Below are 17,784 nucleotides of genomic sequence, written 5' to 3' on the forward strand. Positions count from 1 at the left end.
TTGTGTGAGATAGCTGAAACACTCTGGTCAGTAGACACAGGCCACTTGTAGTGCTTTTGAGTGACGAATATACACATCACTCTCCACTTCTACGTAGGTAGCTTATGGTTGTGTGTTTGTTGTTTTAATGAAAATAGGTGGTCCTTGTACTTTTGAAGGACCAACCTGATCCATGGTGTTACTTAGTAGACATAGGTGGTCATTCTGACCCTGGCGGTCTTTGACCGCCAGGGCGGAGGACCGCGGGAGCACCGCCGACAGGCCGGCGGTGCTCCAATGGGGATTCCGACCGCGGCGGTAAAGCCGCGGTCGGACCGGCACCACTGGCGGGGTCCCGCCAGTGTACCGCGGCCCCATTGAATCCTCCGCGGCGGCGCAGCTTGCTGCACCGCCGCGGGGATTCCGACCCCCCCTACCGCCATCCAGATCCCGGCGGTCGGACCGCCGAGATCCGGATGGCGGTAGGGGGGGGTCGCGGGGCCCCTGGGGGCCCCTGCAGTGCCCATGCCACTGGCATGGGCATTGCAGGGGCCCCCGTAAGAGGGCCCCTACATGTATTTCACTGTCTGCTGCGCAGACAGTGAAATACGCGACGGGTGCAACTGCACCCGTCGCACAGCTTCCACTCCGCCGGCTCGATTCCGAGCCGGCTTCATCGTGGAAGCCTCTTTCCCGCTGGGCTGGCTGGCGGTCTGAAGGCGACCGCCAGCCAGCCCAGCGGGAAAGTCAGAATTACCGCCGCGGTCTTTCGACCGCGGAACGGTAACTTGACGGCGGGACTTTGGCGGGCGGCCTCCGCCGCCCGCCAAGGTCAGAATGAGGGCCATAATGACTAAACTTCATGTTTGTACAATAATAAAAGAATAATAAAAATAATACCCGAGAATTCAGTGATGTGGGATTTCAAAAAGCAGAATTGAAGCATTGTAAATCTGATGACAGATTCATTTGTTCCAACTTGTACTATCACAAATTATTTATTGTATTGTTTTAGATCAAGAGAGCTAGCATGTGGTATGCAAAACAGATGCGTGGGTAGAGCTTATATTGTTTTACAATACATAGTTCCAATTTGCATAAATACTCCAATAAAGCATAATACAACATAAAATAAAACAAAAATGTGACCACTTCAGAAGAAGTAAAACGAACACTTAGCAATTATACATATAAAATTTAAAAAGAAAATATAAATATTAATATAAATTAAATATTTGTAAACTACATTTTACATTTCTGAAACAACTTTATTATTAACAATATTAAATAATCATCTTTATTAACAAAACAAATGTACACATATTTACAATTTTTAATAAAAACATATATTTTTTATGAATTTACAAATTAAAATAAAACTTAACTAAATATTAAATTAATCATAATGATCTTTATTCGGCTAATACTGTCATAAAAGAAGACATAATATCTATCAGATAGAACTTCAGCACAGTAAAATCAACAAAATCCTTAAAGACATGTTAAAACCATTAATGAACAATTCCTATATAACAAACTGGTAAAGAAGACATTATTAATCATAACATTTTCACAATAAAACTGAAACCATTAGCTTGTGCTTCTAGGTCTCAGAAGCACATAATTAGGGAGGACAATAAATTATAGGGGGGCTACAGATTTTGCGTGGGTAGTGGCAACAACAGTAAATAGTGCAGTAAACTTTTCAGAGTCCAACACTGCCCTTTCTGTTCTCCATACTTCCATTAAAAAACGAGACAGGGCAATCACAATCAGTGGTGCTGTGTTTGATCTTAGGATTCTAGAGACAACCCTGAAGTCCCTGAACCCCATTCTCTGACAAAGCGGAAGTATCTACTTCTTTCTGCTACCAAAATAGCGTTGATAGAAAAACAATATATGACTGACACATTCTTTCACCTGAGGACAAAAGGGGCAGGTCAAATTTATGTCACTGTTAGGAAGCCTCCAGTTAGCAATAAAAGTGCACAGCGGTAAAATCCCACGGCAAAATTGTATATACAGGGTTTCTGCCAATGGGGGCTTGATGGAGACCATATATTCCTCCATATGGAAGCTGTCTTTGAAATCCAAAAAGGCTGATGTCAATGTACCCAAACTCCTATTCCTACTTAGTTCTCTATCTATATACCCCCAGTACATCTTAAGTGCCACCTTTGATATGCCAATCATAGGTAGTCCACAGGTACTCTCACCCCATATTTATCAGGGTGGTCTTCATATGACCAGTCATGTGATCCAGGAGGCCCCAGGCTGCCAAGGAGCTTCTCCAGCCCTGCCAGATACATAACTAGGTCCACTGATGCCCATATCTGTTATCAATATAACAAAGGTCTAAGAGCTACTTTATAAGCAATGAACCTTTGTTCCAAGTCCAACCATAGAGGCAGGAGTGGGGTACTGGTGGGGAGATTCAGCAAAGATCGAAGAAATTGGTTCTCTCCCACTTCTAATGCTGCAATCTTCTTGTGACCCCACAGTTCTCCCTCATACAAGGACCTGTCTACTGCTCGTACGTTGAAAATTTGAACGGCCAGAGATTCCGGTCGAAAACTAGAACCCTTAAACCCTCTCAAAACACTCCCTGCATAATGTTCAAGCTTCAACCTGCTCTTGTGGATCTGGACAGACCAGCTGAAGTTCACCATCAGTGAGACTCAGATATTCGGAGTGTGGACACTCTCAAGAGGGGTACCGTGCAAAGACGGATTTGGGCGGGTCTCATTACTCTGATTAAAAACCATACACTTGGTTTTTTAGTTAATCTCAAGCCCTCTCTGCTCACAGAAGACACCAAACTGGTCATGAAGGTTTTAGATACCTATAGGGCACTTGGATACCAGTAAGGTGTCGTCAGCGAACAAAAGGACTGGGATCTTCATACCTGCCAGGCTTGGGGTATCATGAGTACTCTTCTCTAATTGGGCTACCAAATCATAAATATATAGTAAGAACAGGGTTGGGGCAAGAACATAACCCTGTCTAACCTCCCTCGTGACTGGTATCGCTGTTGTCAACTACCCATCTTTGCCATATCTGATCTCCACATAATTATTTGGGTGCAACCTCCTGATGACATCAACTAAATAACTTGGGGCACCTTGTCTGATAAAAACCTTGCACAAAGCCTCCCTTGGCACAAGGTCAAAGGCGGTGAGGAGGTCAACAAAGACTACATAAAGCCAACCGCCTCCCAAAGACTACATAAAGTCCAGTAAATAAGTTGTAGTCGAAACACTTGATTGATAGTACTGGTCCCTGGTCTAAAGCCTGCTTGTAAGGGGCTTATAACACCTCAGCCTCGACCCACACACACAGCCTATACAACAATATGTGACAGAAAGGTTTTTGAGAACTATTCATAAGGCTGATTGGCCGATAATTAGATGGCAAGGATGGTAATCCTTTGTTGTAAATTGGTACGATCTCAGCCCCAGCCCAAGTAGATGGAGTGGGAAGGCATTCCAGAATGCAATTTAAATACCTTGCAAAATATGTGCCCCAGATTTCCTTGTCTGCCTGGAACAGGTCTCCGGGCACCTTATCTAGCCCCAGTTTTTCCTGGAGTAATCCAATCTATGGCTTGAACAACCTCCCCCACAGTAAGTAAGGGAAATTTGCTCACAATAGATTCTATGGGAGCCCCCCTATGTAGCTCATTCTTCATAATGTGCAACTCCACTATCTCTACAACGGGGCCTGGATACTGCTGGAATAAGTGCTTGCCTTATCCTTGCCCACCCATCGTACAAACCTGAAAAATGGTCGACCCATGCTACTGCTGAGATGTTACAGCTGGACAAAAAGATAATGGTCGGAGTGTTGAAACATTTCAAGCACTCACCCCCAGTCACAGATCTGGGTTTAATCCATCATTCTTTTGCTCACCTTGCCACCCCAGTTTGGACACAACCATATGCAAATCAGTCTTGACTCTGTTCCCCATGGAAACAGTCCAGCCCGAACTGCCAGGCCAGGTCCTCCCTGGACTGGAAACAAGCATCCTGGGACGGGTTTCAGGGTATTACCCTTCATCAGCCAGGCTAGCTTGAATCCAGTGGCATAGTGAGCAAGGGACCCACGTCTGGGCATACCCTTCCTACTTAGGGCAACTTTAGCAACATAAAAAGATGGTTGGGTCTGAGCTGGAATGGCATGGCAAGCAAAACAAATTGATGGATTAAACCCAGAACCAGAACATGCTTGCTATGCCACCAGGTTCAAGCTAGCCTGGCTGATGAACGGTGATACCCTGAAACTGGTCCCAGGATGCATGTTTCTGGTCCAGGGAAGACCTGGCCTGTAAGCTTTTGAGTGATGAATTCAATAGACATTTACCCGGGGAAGGGCTGTGGTACTGATCCCCAGTGATGCTGGAACAATTTTCACAATAGGGATGTTGCCATCAATGTTACATCACTGAAGTCATATGGATAGTGAAAAATCCAAGTGCAACACCAAAATAAATAGATCAAATGCCCATTTAGAAGATTAGTGATAAGGATGTGACATGTAGCAAGTGGTGCATTTTGGAACACGCCGTCACAAATCTTTTACATTTTCAGACTGCACATTTGCCATTGAAATGGGTACAAAATTCAAAATAATATGCAGGTTTCCCAATAAAATAATAGGGAACAATTGATAATGTGCCAAAATCAGTTTCAGCAACTGTTTATCCTTTGCATATCACCAAGAAAAGTATGTTGATTTGTTTTGAGCCTATTAAAATCACCACACTTTCAGAATTACAAAAAATGTGCTTCTTTAACTTCTGGTATATTTTGAAATATTTATAAAGTTCATTTACTGGCATTTAAACATTTAAATGTTGTTTAATGTCAGAAACAACGAGACATCCTGCAATGTTTCCTTTCACACTCCCTCTCCTCCTAAAAGATTGTCAGATATTTCACCTTACACATTGCTCTAACTTTGCAGTTAAAAAAAGTAAACATCAATCTCCAAGTTAATAGACTAAGCATTATTTTGACATTTGACCTCTGTCTTTAAATGCACCACAAATGTGGCAAGATAAATACAAAAGTTAAAGTCATATTTATTGCACATTTAACTTCCCCAGCCTTGTTAATTTGGGGGTGCTGTGGCATTCTCCACAGCCTTAATTCCACTACCCTGCTAGGCTTGCCCAGCATTGGTGGAACCCTACCAATGCCAGGTAGTTCTAAGAACTGGATACCAAGAGGAATTTAAAATGTGGAATTTGCATGGATCAAACGATTTTCTTTTAGCCATAAGGCTCTACATATGTAAAATTATGAGTTTAAAATACGATTTCCTCACATTTAAGCAAATTGAAAGGCTGAAATTCATTTTCAGGGCTTCAGTATTTGCTCCAGAGGTAGGCCTCCAGCAAGGGAAACATCTTGCAAATGGTAAACTATGGAGGTAAAAACAATATCTTCATATTCATACGTTACAAAACACTAACACTTTGCTCTCAAATGTCAAAGGTTTTACTGCAATCCCTTCTCTAACATCTTCTAACAAAAACAGTACTCTGCAAGTATAGGTGGACATGCCATATGGGAATGGGAATGGAACCCAGGTATGTATGGCTAGCTTGGACATCACCAAATTTCTTACCAAGAATGCAATTCAGAGGTTAAACTATAACTCAAAAAGTTTAATCTCTCATATTTAGGTTTTGTGAAGCACACCATGTTCTTCCAATGGTATCCCTCCCCAAAGGTGTTGATAGTCACTTCACAAGTGTAAGAAATAGTTCAAACCTTTTGGCAAATTACATACCTTCTGGGACTCATCTACACAATTTGGCATGTGGGGTATTTGTCAGAGAGCTGATTCCCATTCTTGGACACCACTCACCATGATATTGCTTACATCTGGTGAAGCAGGAGACTCTAGTGAGGCATTATTTGTGCGGATCACCCACATTTTTCTAAACATTGTTTTCTCTTGTTTATGTGCTATCAATAAGGTGAAAAGTACTGCGAATGACATTTAAAACATTTATCTATTCCCACATTTCTCTTGACACAAATCCCCCAAATGTATGGATTGATTAATAATGCTGCAGAGCAACAGACCAAAAACACCAACTTTCTATTCACCAAATCCCTTGCAAAAACATGTACAAAAAAAGTCATCCATCAAGCACGTTTTTTTCAGCTGTCTATCTGTTTCCTGGTAAGTGACTCTGCAGGTATTAGTTAAAAGACATTACTGGAGTCTTGTAGGCATGTACAACAGCGTTTGGCAGGTCGCTAACCAATTTCTGGTAGGTCTTGAAAGAGCAATAAATAAAGATTCCTTTACATTTTGTATTTGTCTTGTCACATTTGCTGTCAAAGACAGAAGTCAAATGTCAAGCTATGTATTTATGACAAATTGCTGCTTATTCTGTTAACATTGGGATTGGTGGTACTTTTCTTTTCTCGAACTGCAAAGTGAGAGGAGTTGGTAAAATGAACTATAATCTTCATTTAGATGATCTGCAGGACAGGGAGACTAAGGCGTTTCTCGATTTAATGGTGAATCTGGGTTTATTTCAACAGGTTGGTGTCTCAACGCACAATAATGGCCACACCCTTGATGGAATTTTTTATGATCTAGAGGGTTTGTTGAATGTGGAGTGTTCCCGGTTGGAATGGTCAGACCATAGGCTGATTACTTTTAGGCTTGTGGAGGCTCAATTGCAGGACCTTAGGCAAGGGCCACATAGGGAGAGAAGGAATTGGGGTAAATTGAATAAGGAGGAGTTAAGTCTTACCTTAGAGAAGCTTAAGGATAAAGGTATGCTAGAACTGGGTTTCCCAGGGATCAATTTCAATAACTGGCTTAGGACAGCGGTAGAGAAATTGGTACTTGTGTCCAAAATCAATAAAGATAGAAAAAAACTCTCCAGCCCTTGTTATACAGAGGAATTAAAGGCACTCCAGAGACAATGTAGGATGAAGGAGAGGAGATGGAAACTATCTTTCAAATCGGTAGAGAGAGGGCAGCTTAGAGCAACGACATCCAAATATAAAATTACTGTTAAGGAGGCCAAAGCTAGCTTCTTTGCCTCGAAGATCAAATCAGCTCTAAATGGGCCAAAAGAGCTATTCAACACGGTATGCTTTCCGATGCTTCCTCACCGGCATGTGGAATTACAGAACTCTCAGGAGTTCTGTGATAGAGATGCCCATTACTTTAAAGAGAAGATTCTGAAAATCCATGCAGATTTTCTGACTTTATTGAAGGATCAGACTGCACCTTCCCCCCCTGCTTTGTGCAGAAGGTGCCTCTCCAATCTCTTTTGTCTGGATCGTTGTCTTCCACTGCTGGCCACGAAGATTAAGTCCTTGCTTTCAAGCATCTCCTCAGGCTCACCAGATGATCCTTGTCCTACCCAGGGTTCTGTAGGCAATCCCAGATCTGGTTGCTGAAGGCTTGGAACAGGAGTTTGCTAAAGTGCTGAAGTCATGGATCTTCCTTAGGGGTTGGAAGGAAGCAGTTGTAATCCCACTGAAGAATAAGCCAGAGGGTAAACCCAGTGATCTGAAGAATTAACGCCCCATTTCTCTTTTACCTCCTCGAGTGAATTTTATAGAAAGGCATATGAACCTGGTCCTTTCTAAATATTTCTTTGATCATGATCTCATGGACCCTTCACAGAATGGGTTCAGGAAAGACCATAGCACTGAATCCGCCCTTATTGCTACTGCGGATTCTATCCGCAAACAGGTGGACCACGGGGAAGGCGCCATTCTGGTGCTACTGGATCTCTTGCCGGCTTTCAATACCATTTCACCAGCTGGAATGATGTACAGCCATGAAGGAGGTGGCTTTGAAGTTCCTAGAGCCCTTTCTGAATGAAAAATCTAATATTGTGAGCTGCGGAGACTTTAGGGCTCTCCCTTTCCAGCTTCCTTGTGGAGTCCCAGAAGGCTCCTCCCTGATCCCTAATTTGTTTAATCTGTACGTGGCTCCCTTGGCCAAACTTGTTTGATCCTTCAGCTTCCAGGTGTCTTCTCATGCTGACGACACTCAGATCATCAATTCTACCATGGATGATCAGGATAGAGTGGCTGCCAAATTTTGGGCATGTATGTAGGAGGTGAGTTGTTGGATGAAGATGAACTGGCTCCTAATGAATGGCAAAAAAACGGAGTTTGTAGTTTTTGGGTTGGATAATGCCCTTTGGAATGAGCAGTGGCCAGAGAGTTGCGGTGCTCTACCTGTTCCCATTTCAGCAATAACAAATCTGGGGGTATGGTTTGACAATGGCCAATTATTTGACATTCAGGTGAACAGGACGGTCAGTGCATGTTTTTGGTTAATCTGTATTTTGAGGGAAATTCTTCTGCTGCTTCCACAGGAACTCAGGATCTTGGTGGTCCTAGACCTTATTACATCTCGGCTTGACTACTGTAAAGCGCTGTACCTGAATATTAATCAACTTGCTCTGAACAAACTGGAAATGATTCAAAATGCTGTGGGTAACTTAGTTCTTGTCCTGTCAAAACATGTTTCAGTGTCAGAAGGGCAGCGCCAACTGCACTGGCTTCCTGTCAGGAAATGGGTGTCCTTCAAATCAAAGCCCTTTGTTTGGTGCATAAGGCCCTGTATTCTCATGGCTTGGGATTTTTCAGGACTGCCATGAATTGCTATGTCCCCAGGCACCCACTGAGATCAGCAGGCCACTTCCTGATAAGGATCCCTGGGACTAAGAAGGTGAGGTGGGGCAACCAAGCCTTCTCTGTGGTGGCGGGGAGGTTCTGGATCTCCCTCTGGGATATGATTTGGAGGACAGAGGTACACCTAGCATTCCACAAACAACTCAAGACATGGTTGTTTTCTTTAGAAGCAAGGCTCCTCCATCCTCTATAACTCCCTTATGTGCTTGTTTGTCTGGTTTTGCGGCGATCTTTGCCTAAGCATAGTTTGGTGGCTCCTCTTTTCCTAGCACTTTGATACCTATTGGTATTATGTGCTCTACAAGTGCTACAAATACAGACTATGTCATTTTGTGTAGCACACAACAAAATTTAAATACCTCTACACATATTTCAGAATATATTTGCAGTTAGGAAAGCAAAAATTAAGCACTTTTTTTGTAATTTTGAAGCATGATGGACACAAAGATTTTAATACGATCAAAGAAAATCAAGACAATTTCACTTGCTGATGCGCAAATGATAACTATTCACAGGAACGTGATTTCCACACATTATCATTTGTGCGTTACATAGTTTTATAAGTAAACATACTACACCCTTACCACAGTACTGATAAATACATTTACTACTCTTTGAGTGAAGCTAGGGTTTCTTGCCATCCCTATGACTTCAGTGATGAAACAGTGATGTCAGCACTCCTTCTCTGAAAATTGTTCCACCACCACTAGTGCAAAGGTCCTGAACTATGGGCCAGATGTATCATTCTTCACAATAGCGATTACCTAATTGCGATTTTTAGCGAATCGCAATTAAGTAATCGCTACTGGAATGTATGAAACACCAGGAGTTTCATACTGCGGTTCGCAAGGGCTCGCAAATGGACCTACCTCATTAATATTCATGAGGTAGGTCGCATTGCGAATGGCTACAATCACAGGGATGGTGGCCTGCTGGGCTCAGCAGACCACCATGTCTGTGATTGCTTTTCAATAAAGCAATCTTTTTTTTAAAAAAAATGCAGCCCGTTTTCCTTAAAGGAAAATGGGATGCGTTTAAATATGAAAAATGAAAAGTTCGCTTTTCATTTTTTAAGAGTAGGCAGTGGTCCCTGGGACCACTGCCTGCTCTTAAAAAATGTTTTCGCATGCATTCACAAAGGGGATTGGGTTACCATTTTCATAATTTGAAATTGGTGGTAACTGCGATTGTTTCACGACCGCATTCACAGTCACAAAACAATCATACATACCTCTGCGATTCGGTATTAGGAAGGGACACCCTTGACACGCCCCTTCCTAATACTGAATCGGTATGTAGTCACAAATCCAATTTGCAATTCGAAAACAAGTTACCAAATCGCAAAATGGACTTGTTACATACCAAAATGCATTTTGCGATCGCAAACGGGCCGTTGGTCCATTTGCGATCACAAAAATGTTTGATACAACTGGCCCCATATCCCTAATTCCAGTTTTGAAACAAACCCTCACAAGTATTCCCAAACAAGACTCCAGGGGAACATTCAGTATTTTTTGCTGCTGTATTTTTTACCTCACAAAGCCATTTCGACAGAGAATGTATTCACTGTATGTAATCATACTTATGTTTGATTTTCACACATAAATTGAGAAATACTATAGATATGACCAAGTGGCCAGAGCTGCCATCTTTGGATCTCAGGAACCAGATTTGCAACATCCTAACATTGGCTCTAGAAAAGACATTGAGGGCTCATCTGATATGTTGGAGGTACGCATACTTCATAGGAACAGCAACAGAGCATGTTTATGGCTAAAATAATGGTCTGCCCGCCGAATTTAGAAGGGGGTGGACCATAGTTTGGCCATGACAGAGACTGCTATGTTTCCACCGTGGCCAAGCTTCTCCAATGGCCTGATAGAGTAAGGGCCATCGGTGAATTTGCTATATTCCAATCCAATTTGGATGGGCAGACATAGAGCTGTTTTTTACTGCCCTTCACTGCCAAGAAAACCCTGGTGGTAAAGGGCAGAAAAATAAAAAAAACTCCCCCCTCGTTATCATAGACGACTCCCATGGCAAGTGAGACATTGTGTTTTTTTAATTATCCTGCGAATGCCTGAAATGCCAGTCAGGATGACAGACTTTTCATAGCTTCGTGGTCAGGACCTCCACCAGGGCAACAGAGTAAATAACTCTGTTGCCCTGGTGGAGGACGGCCCAAATGACAAATTATAAATCAGGCTCTTAGGCCCTCATTACGAACTCGGCGGGAAATTATGCTGAGTTCGGTGCTGGCGGTCGAAAACAACGACCGCCAGCACGTTGAAGACTCCGCCGGTCAAATAAACAACATTCCACTGGGCCTGTACATCGCCGACGGCTCCATATGGAGCCATCAGCAATGTAGAAGTGCGGCGGGTGCAGCAGCACTCTTTGCGCATATCACTGCCCATAAATCGGGCAGTGACATGCACGACGGCGCTGTACACGGGGGCCCCTGCACTGCCCATGCCAAGTGCATGGGCTGTGCAGGGGCCCCCAGGCAGGCCCCGGGGCACCCATTCCACCAGCCTTTCCCTGGCAGGCTAAACCACCAGGGAAAGGCTGGGGGAAAACAGGTTCAGGTGGCGGTAGCCTGAAGGTGACTGAATTGCGCCTGTGGCGGTCTTGCCATGTACATTATATGGCGGTACAGACTGCCATGTTCATAATGAGGGCCTTAATCTCCAGTGCTTAAAATTAAATTAGTCTGACCTTATTTAATATAATCTGGTGCTCATGTAATGTGCTCCAATGTCCTTGGGCAGTGTTCATGCTATATAAAACTTATTTATCTATCTATCTATCTATCTGTTGGACTTTTTTCCGTACGCAGGGTCATCCCCAGTTTTTTTGCCTCCTTCCTCCTATTTTTTCTGACCTTTCGCTGTTGGCTCTAGGACTCTGAGCACTTTATCACTGCTGACCAGTGCTAAAGTGCAGGTGCTCTCCCATCTAAAGTTGGTATGATTGGCTTATACCTAACTGGCATATTTAATTTACCTATACGTCCCTTGAACAGTGGTATCTGTATACCCAGGGCATGTATATTAAATAGTACTAGTGGGCCTGCAACGCTGCTTGCGCCACCCACTGAAGTAGACTTTCAAACCTGTCTCAGGCCTGCTAGCGCAGGGTCTGTGTGCGCAGTGTTCTGCCACAGGGACCTGGCATCTAAATTTACTTGCCAGGCCCAGAACTCCCCTTTTACTACATATAAGTCACCCCTAAGGTACACCCTAGCTAGTCCTATGGGCAGGGTGTCATGTATGTAGAAGGCAGGACATGTGCCAGGTTGCGTGGCCTGTCCTGGTAGTGACAAACAGCCTAACTTGGTGTCTCACTGCTGTGAGTGCTGCCTTCTCATAAGATTCCATTAGAAATACCCTGTCTTATGTGTAAGGGGTATTGTCTGATTTATGAGGGGTAGCGTAGGCATGTTTGGTATGGTTGTGATGGTGATAATAAATGCTGCTTACTGGTGTAGGTGTATTTTTTATTTTTATTATGACTCCAATCCACGTCTGGGCAGAGTGACAGTTGGAGCTTTGTGCATACTTTTTAGACAGCCTGTACACAGGGAGGGTGGAAGTGTCACAGAGGTACATCTGCCTCCTGAATAGTCTTCCTGGGCTGAGAGAAGGGAGAGGCGGGGCACACCTACATTTGTAAAGGCTGTGCCCTGGCCTCACACAATTGGGTTGTTTACCCGCCACTGATGTTTGGAGCCTGTGCTGGAGGAGAGAGGGGGCACTCCCAGATCCAATTGTAACTGGCTGGAACCTCCTCTCCCTACCATTGCAAAACATTGTAAGGACTGAGTATAAGTACAGGGGAATTTTCCCAACAATTTGGATTCTCTTGGAATAATCTTGGAACTGGACACAGAAATGCTGGAAGGACTCACCAGGAACCGCCATGGACTGCTGCTGCTGTGCTGACCTGTGACCTGCTTGGTCACTGTAAAGGACTTGCCACTTGCTGCATCCTCTTTGTGCTGGCCTGTTGCTGGGCCCCTCCACCTGTGGGCCTTTCTCCAGAACATTGTCCCCCAGGGGAAAGGTGCTGTGGCCCCTGACCCCTGCATCCATTATTAAGCCCGAGGGGTGCTTCATTGTGTTTCTGAGCTAAGCGGTTTGGAAAGCGCTTCCTTGGGGATTACTTTAGCGTTTGAAAGCACTTCCCCTTTCCTGTATATGGCGTCTTAAAACGTGCTTATTCACTGTGAGGAGGTATCACCGCCGTGACCCGGGCTGCGAGTTCTTCAGCGCCAGCGTCGCACTGTCCTTTGTGCCCCCCGGGCACGAGAAGATCCCACTTCACAAGAAATTGGAGCAAGAGCACTTCTGTCGTGCCTCCGGGGTGAAGCGCGCACCTACATTGGTGCCTGCCTTTTCCGACTGCCAGACGGGCCGCCGAGTGCTGCTGGTGCCGGTGGGCAGGGACGGAAGCCTCATTGAAGGCTCCCTCGCCCCACCAGGCCCCTGTTGGTTCCTTCTACCGGGCAGGGGGAAAGGAAGCCTCACTGGATGCTCCTCCTGCCTCCACAAAACTCCGGCCCAGTTGTCAGAGGCCGCGGGTGGGGCGTGAACCCCGCTTGAGGTCCCCCGTGCCGCCGGTCTCCCTTTGTGGCCCCTTGTGGGCCAGTGCAAGTTGGTCTCCTTCCCCCCTGCATTTTTCCTGAGGACTTTGGCCCCCCTTGTGAGAGCCGGTTGAGGCCCGGGGAAGCCTCCAGTGATCACAGGCCCCTGGAGGGGCCCGTCCACAGCACAGAGGAGCAGCGTGCCACCCTCCTCTAGCCCAAAGGATCCCAGAGGCCCTCTTTTTGCACAGAGGAGCACCGGGTGGCATCTTTTTTTGTCTTCTAGGCACTGGAGGTGCCTTCATCATTAACACAGGTTTTCTTAGAGGAACAATATATATAATCCAAGTTCTTGCTAAAGACTGTGCTGATTCATATATTGCCTACCTGCGTTTGATTTGTTGATATATGCATGAACGTGTTCCTATTATGGGCATAACATACTAATATGTTTTATGACTTGCCATATGGTGTATAATGTTCCTGCTATGGGCGTTTATGATATTCTTATGACAAGTGCTTTGGTATAATAACGTGTTTCCTGATTACTGCTTATGTTGCAGAATATTGAGTAACCTGTGTGTTGTATGTGACTACTGCTAGTTTGCAGAGTAACTAATGTGTAACGTTCTGACAACTGCTAAGGTAGCAGGATACTACTGATATGTGACGATTGGTCTAATAATGGTGTTGTGTACAATACAGTATATTGTCATATAATTTGGTGTTGTGTTTCCTTTGTGGTGGGTATAGTGTGTCACGTGTGTTGTGTGTGCTGTGCAAATGCTTTACACATTGCCTCTGATATAGGCCTGACTGCTCGTGCCAAGCTACCAAGGGGGTGAGCAGGGGTTATCTTGGACGTGTAACTCCCTTGCCCTGACTAGAGTGGGTGGGTTCTGCCTGGCAGAGGTGTATACCCTAGCCAACCAGAAACCCCATTTCTAACACTATCCACTTAAAAAAACAAAGGTTACAAGGACGCTATAGTTATGCTCACATTTCAAATATACAAAACCATAGAAATTGAGCCATTAGAGTTCTTTCAGGTAACTGTAACTCATGCCCTAGCCATGCACAGTTATCTCATCAATACTTTTACTGCAAATATTAAATTGATATTATCAATGATGTTATCAAAGACGTCATGAGTGTTGTAATATGTGGGGGTAATTAGCAGTGCATACTGAGGGCGCAAGTTAAAATTACCTTAGGGCTCTAGTTATAGTCACTTGAAAAAACTATAACAGCTGAATTTCTATGGTTTTGAACGTTTGAAATTTGAGTCTAACTATAACGTCCCTGTACCCTATGGTTTTTATAGTGAATTTCCATGTTTTTTTAATTCTATTTCCGAACTATAACATCATTGTAGCCTTTTCAGCGAATTTCTATTTTTTTAACATAAAGTAATTTAAATGACTTTATGTTAATCTAACCCTCGCTGAGCACGGCAGCCAGGCTCTGCACCCTATCCCCTATAACCACCGACCCCCTGCGGCCGAACCCCTATAAGTACCCAAGCTGCGCCACACTTTCTAAACAAAAATTTGGCCCGAGCAAAAACATTTTTTTCAACCCCTTCGCTGCCAGGCCTTTTCCCCCTCAGTGCCAGGCCTTTTTTGGATATTTGGGGCAGTTCGCGCTTAGGCCCTCATAACTTTTTGTCCACATAAGCTACCCACCCCAAATTTACATCCTTTTTTTCCACATCCTAGGGATTCTAGAGGTACCCAGACATTGTGGGTTCCCCTGAAGGAGACAAAGAAATTAGCCAAAATACAGCGAAAATTTAGTTTTTTTCAAACAAATAGGGGAAAAGGGCTGCAGAAGAAGGCTTTTTGTTTTTTCTTTTAAAATGGCATCCAGAAAGGGTTTGCAGTACTAAAATCACCATCTTCCCAGGAACAGCTGGACTTGAATCAGAAAATCCCACTTTTCAGCACAATTTTGGCATTTTACTGGGACATACCCCATTTTTACTATTTTTTGTGCTTTCAGCCTCGTTCCAGTTAGTGGCAGAAATGGGCGTGAAACCAATGCTGGATCCCAGACAGCTAACCATTTCTGGAAAGTAGACAAAATTCTGAATTCAGAAAGGGGTATTTTGTGTAGATCATACAAGGGTTTCCTACAGAAAATAACAGCTGAAATAAAAAAATACTGAAATTGAGGTAAAAAAACAGCCATTTGTCTCCACGTTTTACTCTAGGTTTTTCCTGCGATGTCAGATTTTTTAAAGCAATATACCATTACATCTGCTGGACTACCATTACGTCTGCTGGACTCTTCTGGTTGCGGGATATATAGGGCTTGTAGGTTCATCAAGAACCCTAGGTACCCAGAGCCCATAAATGAGCTGCACCTTGCAATGGGTTTTCATTCTATACCGGGTATACAGCAATTCATTTGCTGAAATATAAAGAGTGAAAAATAGGTATCAAGAAAACCTTTGTATATCCAAAATGGGCACAAGATAAGGTGTTGAGAAGCAGTGGTTATTTGCACATCTCTGAATTCCGGGGTGCCTATACTAGCATGTGAATTACAGGTCATTTCTCAAATAGACGTCTTTTTTACACACTGTCTTACATTAGGCAGGAAAAAATGTAGAGAAAGACAAGGGGCAATAATACTTGTTTTGCTACTCTGTGTGTCTTTTTTACATACTGTCTTACATTAGGAAGGAAAAAATGTAGAGAAAGTCAAGGGGCAATAATACTTGTTTTGCTACTCTGTGTTCCCCCAAGTCTCCCCGATAAAAATGGTACCTCACTTGCGTGGGTAGGCCTAATGCTCACGACAGGAAACGCAACATGGACACATCACATTTTTACATTGAAATCTGACGTGTTTTTTGCAAAGTGCCTAGCTGTAGATTTTGGCCTCTAGCTCAGCCGGCACCTAGAGAAACCTACCAAACCTGCGCATTTCTGAAAACTAGACACTTAGGGGAATCCAAGATAGGGTGACTTGTGGGGTTCTCACCAGGTTCTGTTACCCAGAATCCTTTGCAAACCTCGACATTTGGCCAAAAAAACACTTTTTCCTCACATTTCGGTGACAGAAAGTTCTGGAAACTGAGAGGAGCCACAAATTTCCTTCCACCCAACGTTCCCCCAAGTCTCCTGATAAAAATTGTACCTCACTTGTGTGGGTAGGCCTAGCGCCCGCAACAGGAAATGCCCCAAAGCACAACATGAACACATCACATTTTCCCAAAGAAAACAGAGCTGTTTTTTAGAATGCGCCCAGCTGTGGATTTTGGCCTCTAGCTCAGCCGGCACCTAAGGAAACCTACCAAACCTGTGCATTTTTTAAAGCCAGACATCTAGAGGAAACCAAGATGTGGTGACTTGTGGGGCTCTCACCAGGTTCTGTTACCCAGAATCCTTTGCACACTTAAAACTTTGGCCAAAGAAACACTTTTTCCACACATTTTGGTGACAGAATGTTCTGGAATCTGATAGGAGCCACCAATTTCCTTCCACCCAGTGCTCACCCAAGTCTCCTGATAAAAATGGTACCTCACTTGTGTGGGTAGGCCTAGCGCCCACGACAGGAAATGCCCCAAAACACAACGTGGACACATCACATTTTCCCAAACGAAAACAGACCTGTTTTTTTAAAAGTGCCTAGCTGTGGATTTTGGCCTCTAGCTCAGCAGGCACTTAGGGAAACCTACCAAATCTTCACATTTATGAAAACTAGACACCTAGGGGAATCCATGATGGGGTGACTTGTGGGGCTCTCACCAGGTTCTGTTACCCAGAATCCTTTGCAAACTTCAAAATTTGGCCAAAAAACCACTTTTTCCTCACATTTTGGTGACAGAAAGATCTGGAATTTGAGAGGAGCCACAAATTTCCTTCCACCCAGCGTTCCCTCGAGTCTCCTGACAAAAATGGTACCTCACTTGTGTGGATAGGCCTAGTGCCCGGAGTTCAGGGAGGTGTGGTTTGCGTAGATCCCCCAACATTTTCCATTTTGGATTAGCCATGATCCTTTCTATGAAGTGTAACTTGACAAATGCGCCAACAACAACCAACACTGTCTTAAATAAGTAATAAACAAAGTGTGGCTTTATCACAAAGAGTTATGCACTCAAAAACTATACCACTCACTTGCCTGAAAAAGCTAGACTCACCAGCAACTACTCTGCACAGAAACAGCAATCACCAATGATAACCCACTAAAAAGAAAAAAGAAAAGCAAATTAGACACAAGACAACACAAATATAATTGTGCACAAATCTAAGGACAATTTCATACACAATCCTGCATTTTAGTACGCCACCTACAAACATGTCATTCATGTATGGCAACAATACTCCTTTGGAGTAAATTGTTTTTACTTACCTAAAACATGCAACTACGCAAACCGTAGGTCAACCACCGCCAAAACCCTGTGAGCCACAGCAAAGGAAGCAAAAGCTTTGAACTAGAACAAAAGGGAGAAATAAACTGTTATAATCACAAATGCAAATACTTCGCCAGTTGACAAACACCCCGCCACCAAACATTTAGAAATTTTCC

Source organism: Pleurodeles waltl, chromosome 4_1 (assembly GCF_031143425.1).
Source record: "Pleurodeles waltl isolate 20211129_DDA chromosome 4_1, aPleWal1.hap1.20221129, whole genome shotgun sequence".
In the NCBI taxonomy this organism is placed as follows: domain Eukaryota; kingdom Metazoa; phylum Chordata; class Amphibia; order Caudata; family Salamandridae; genus Pleurodeles; species Pleurodeles waltl.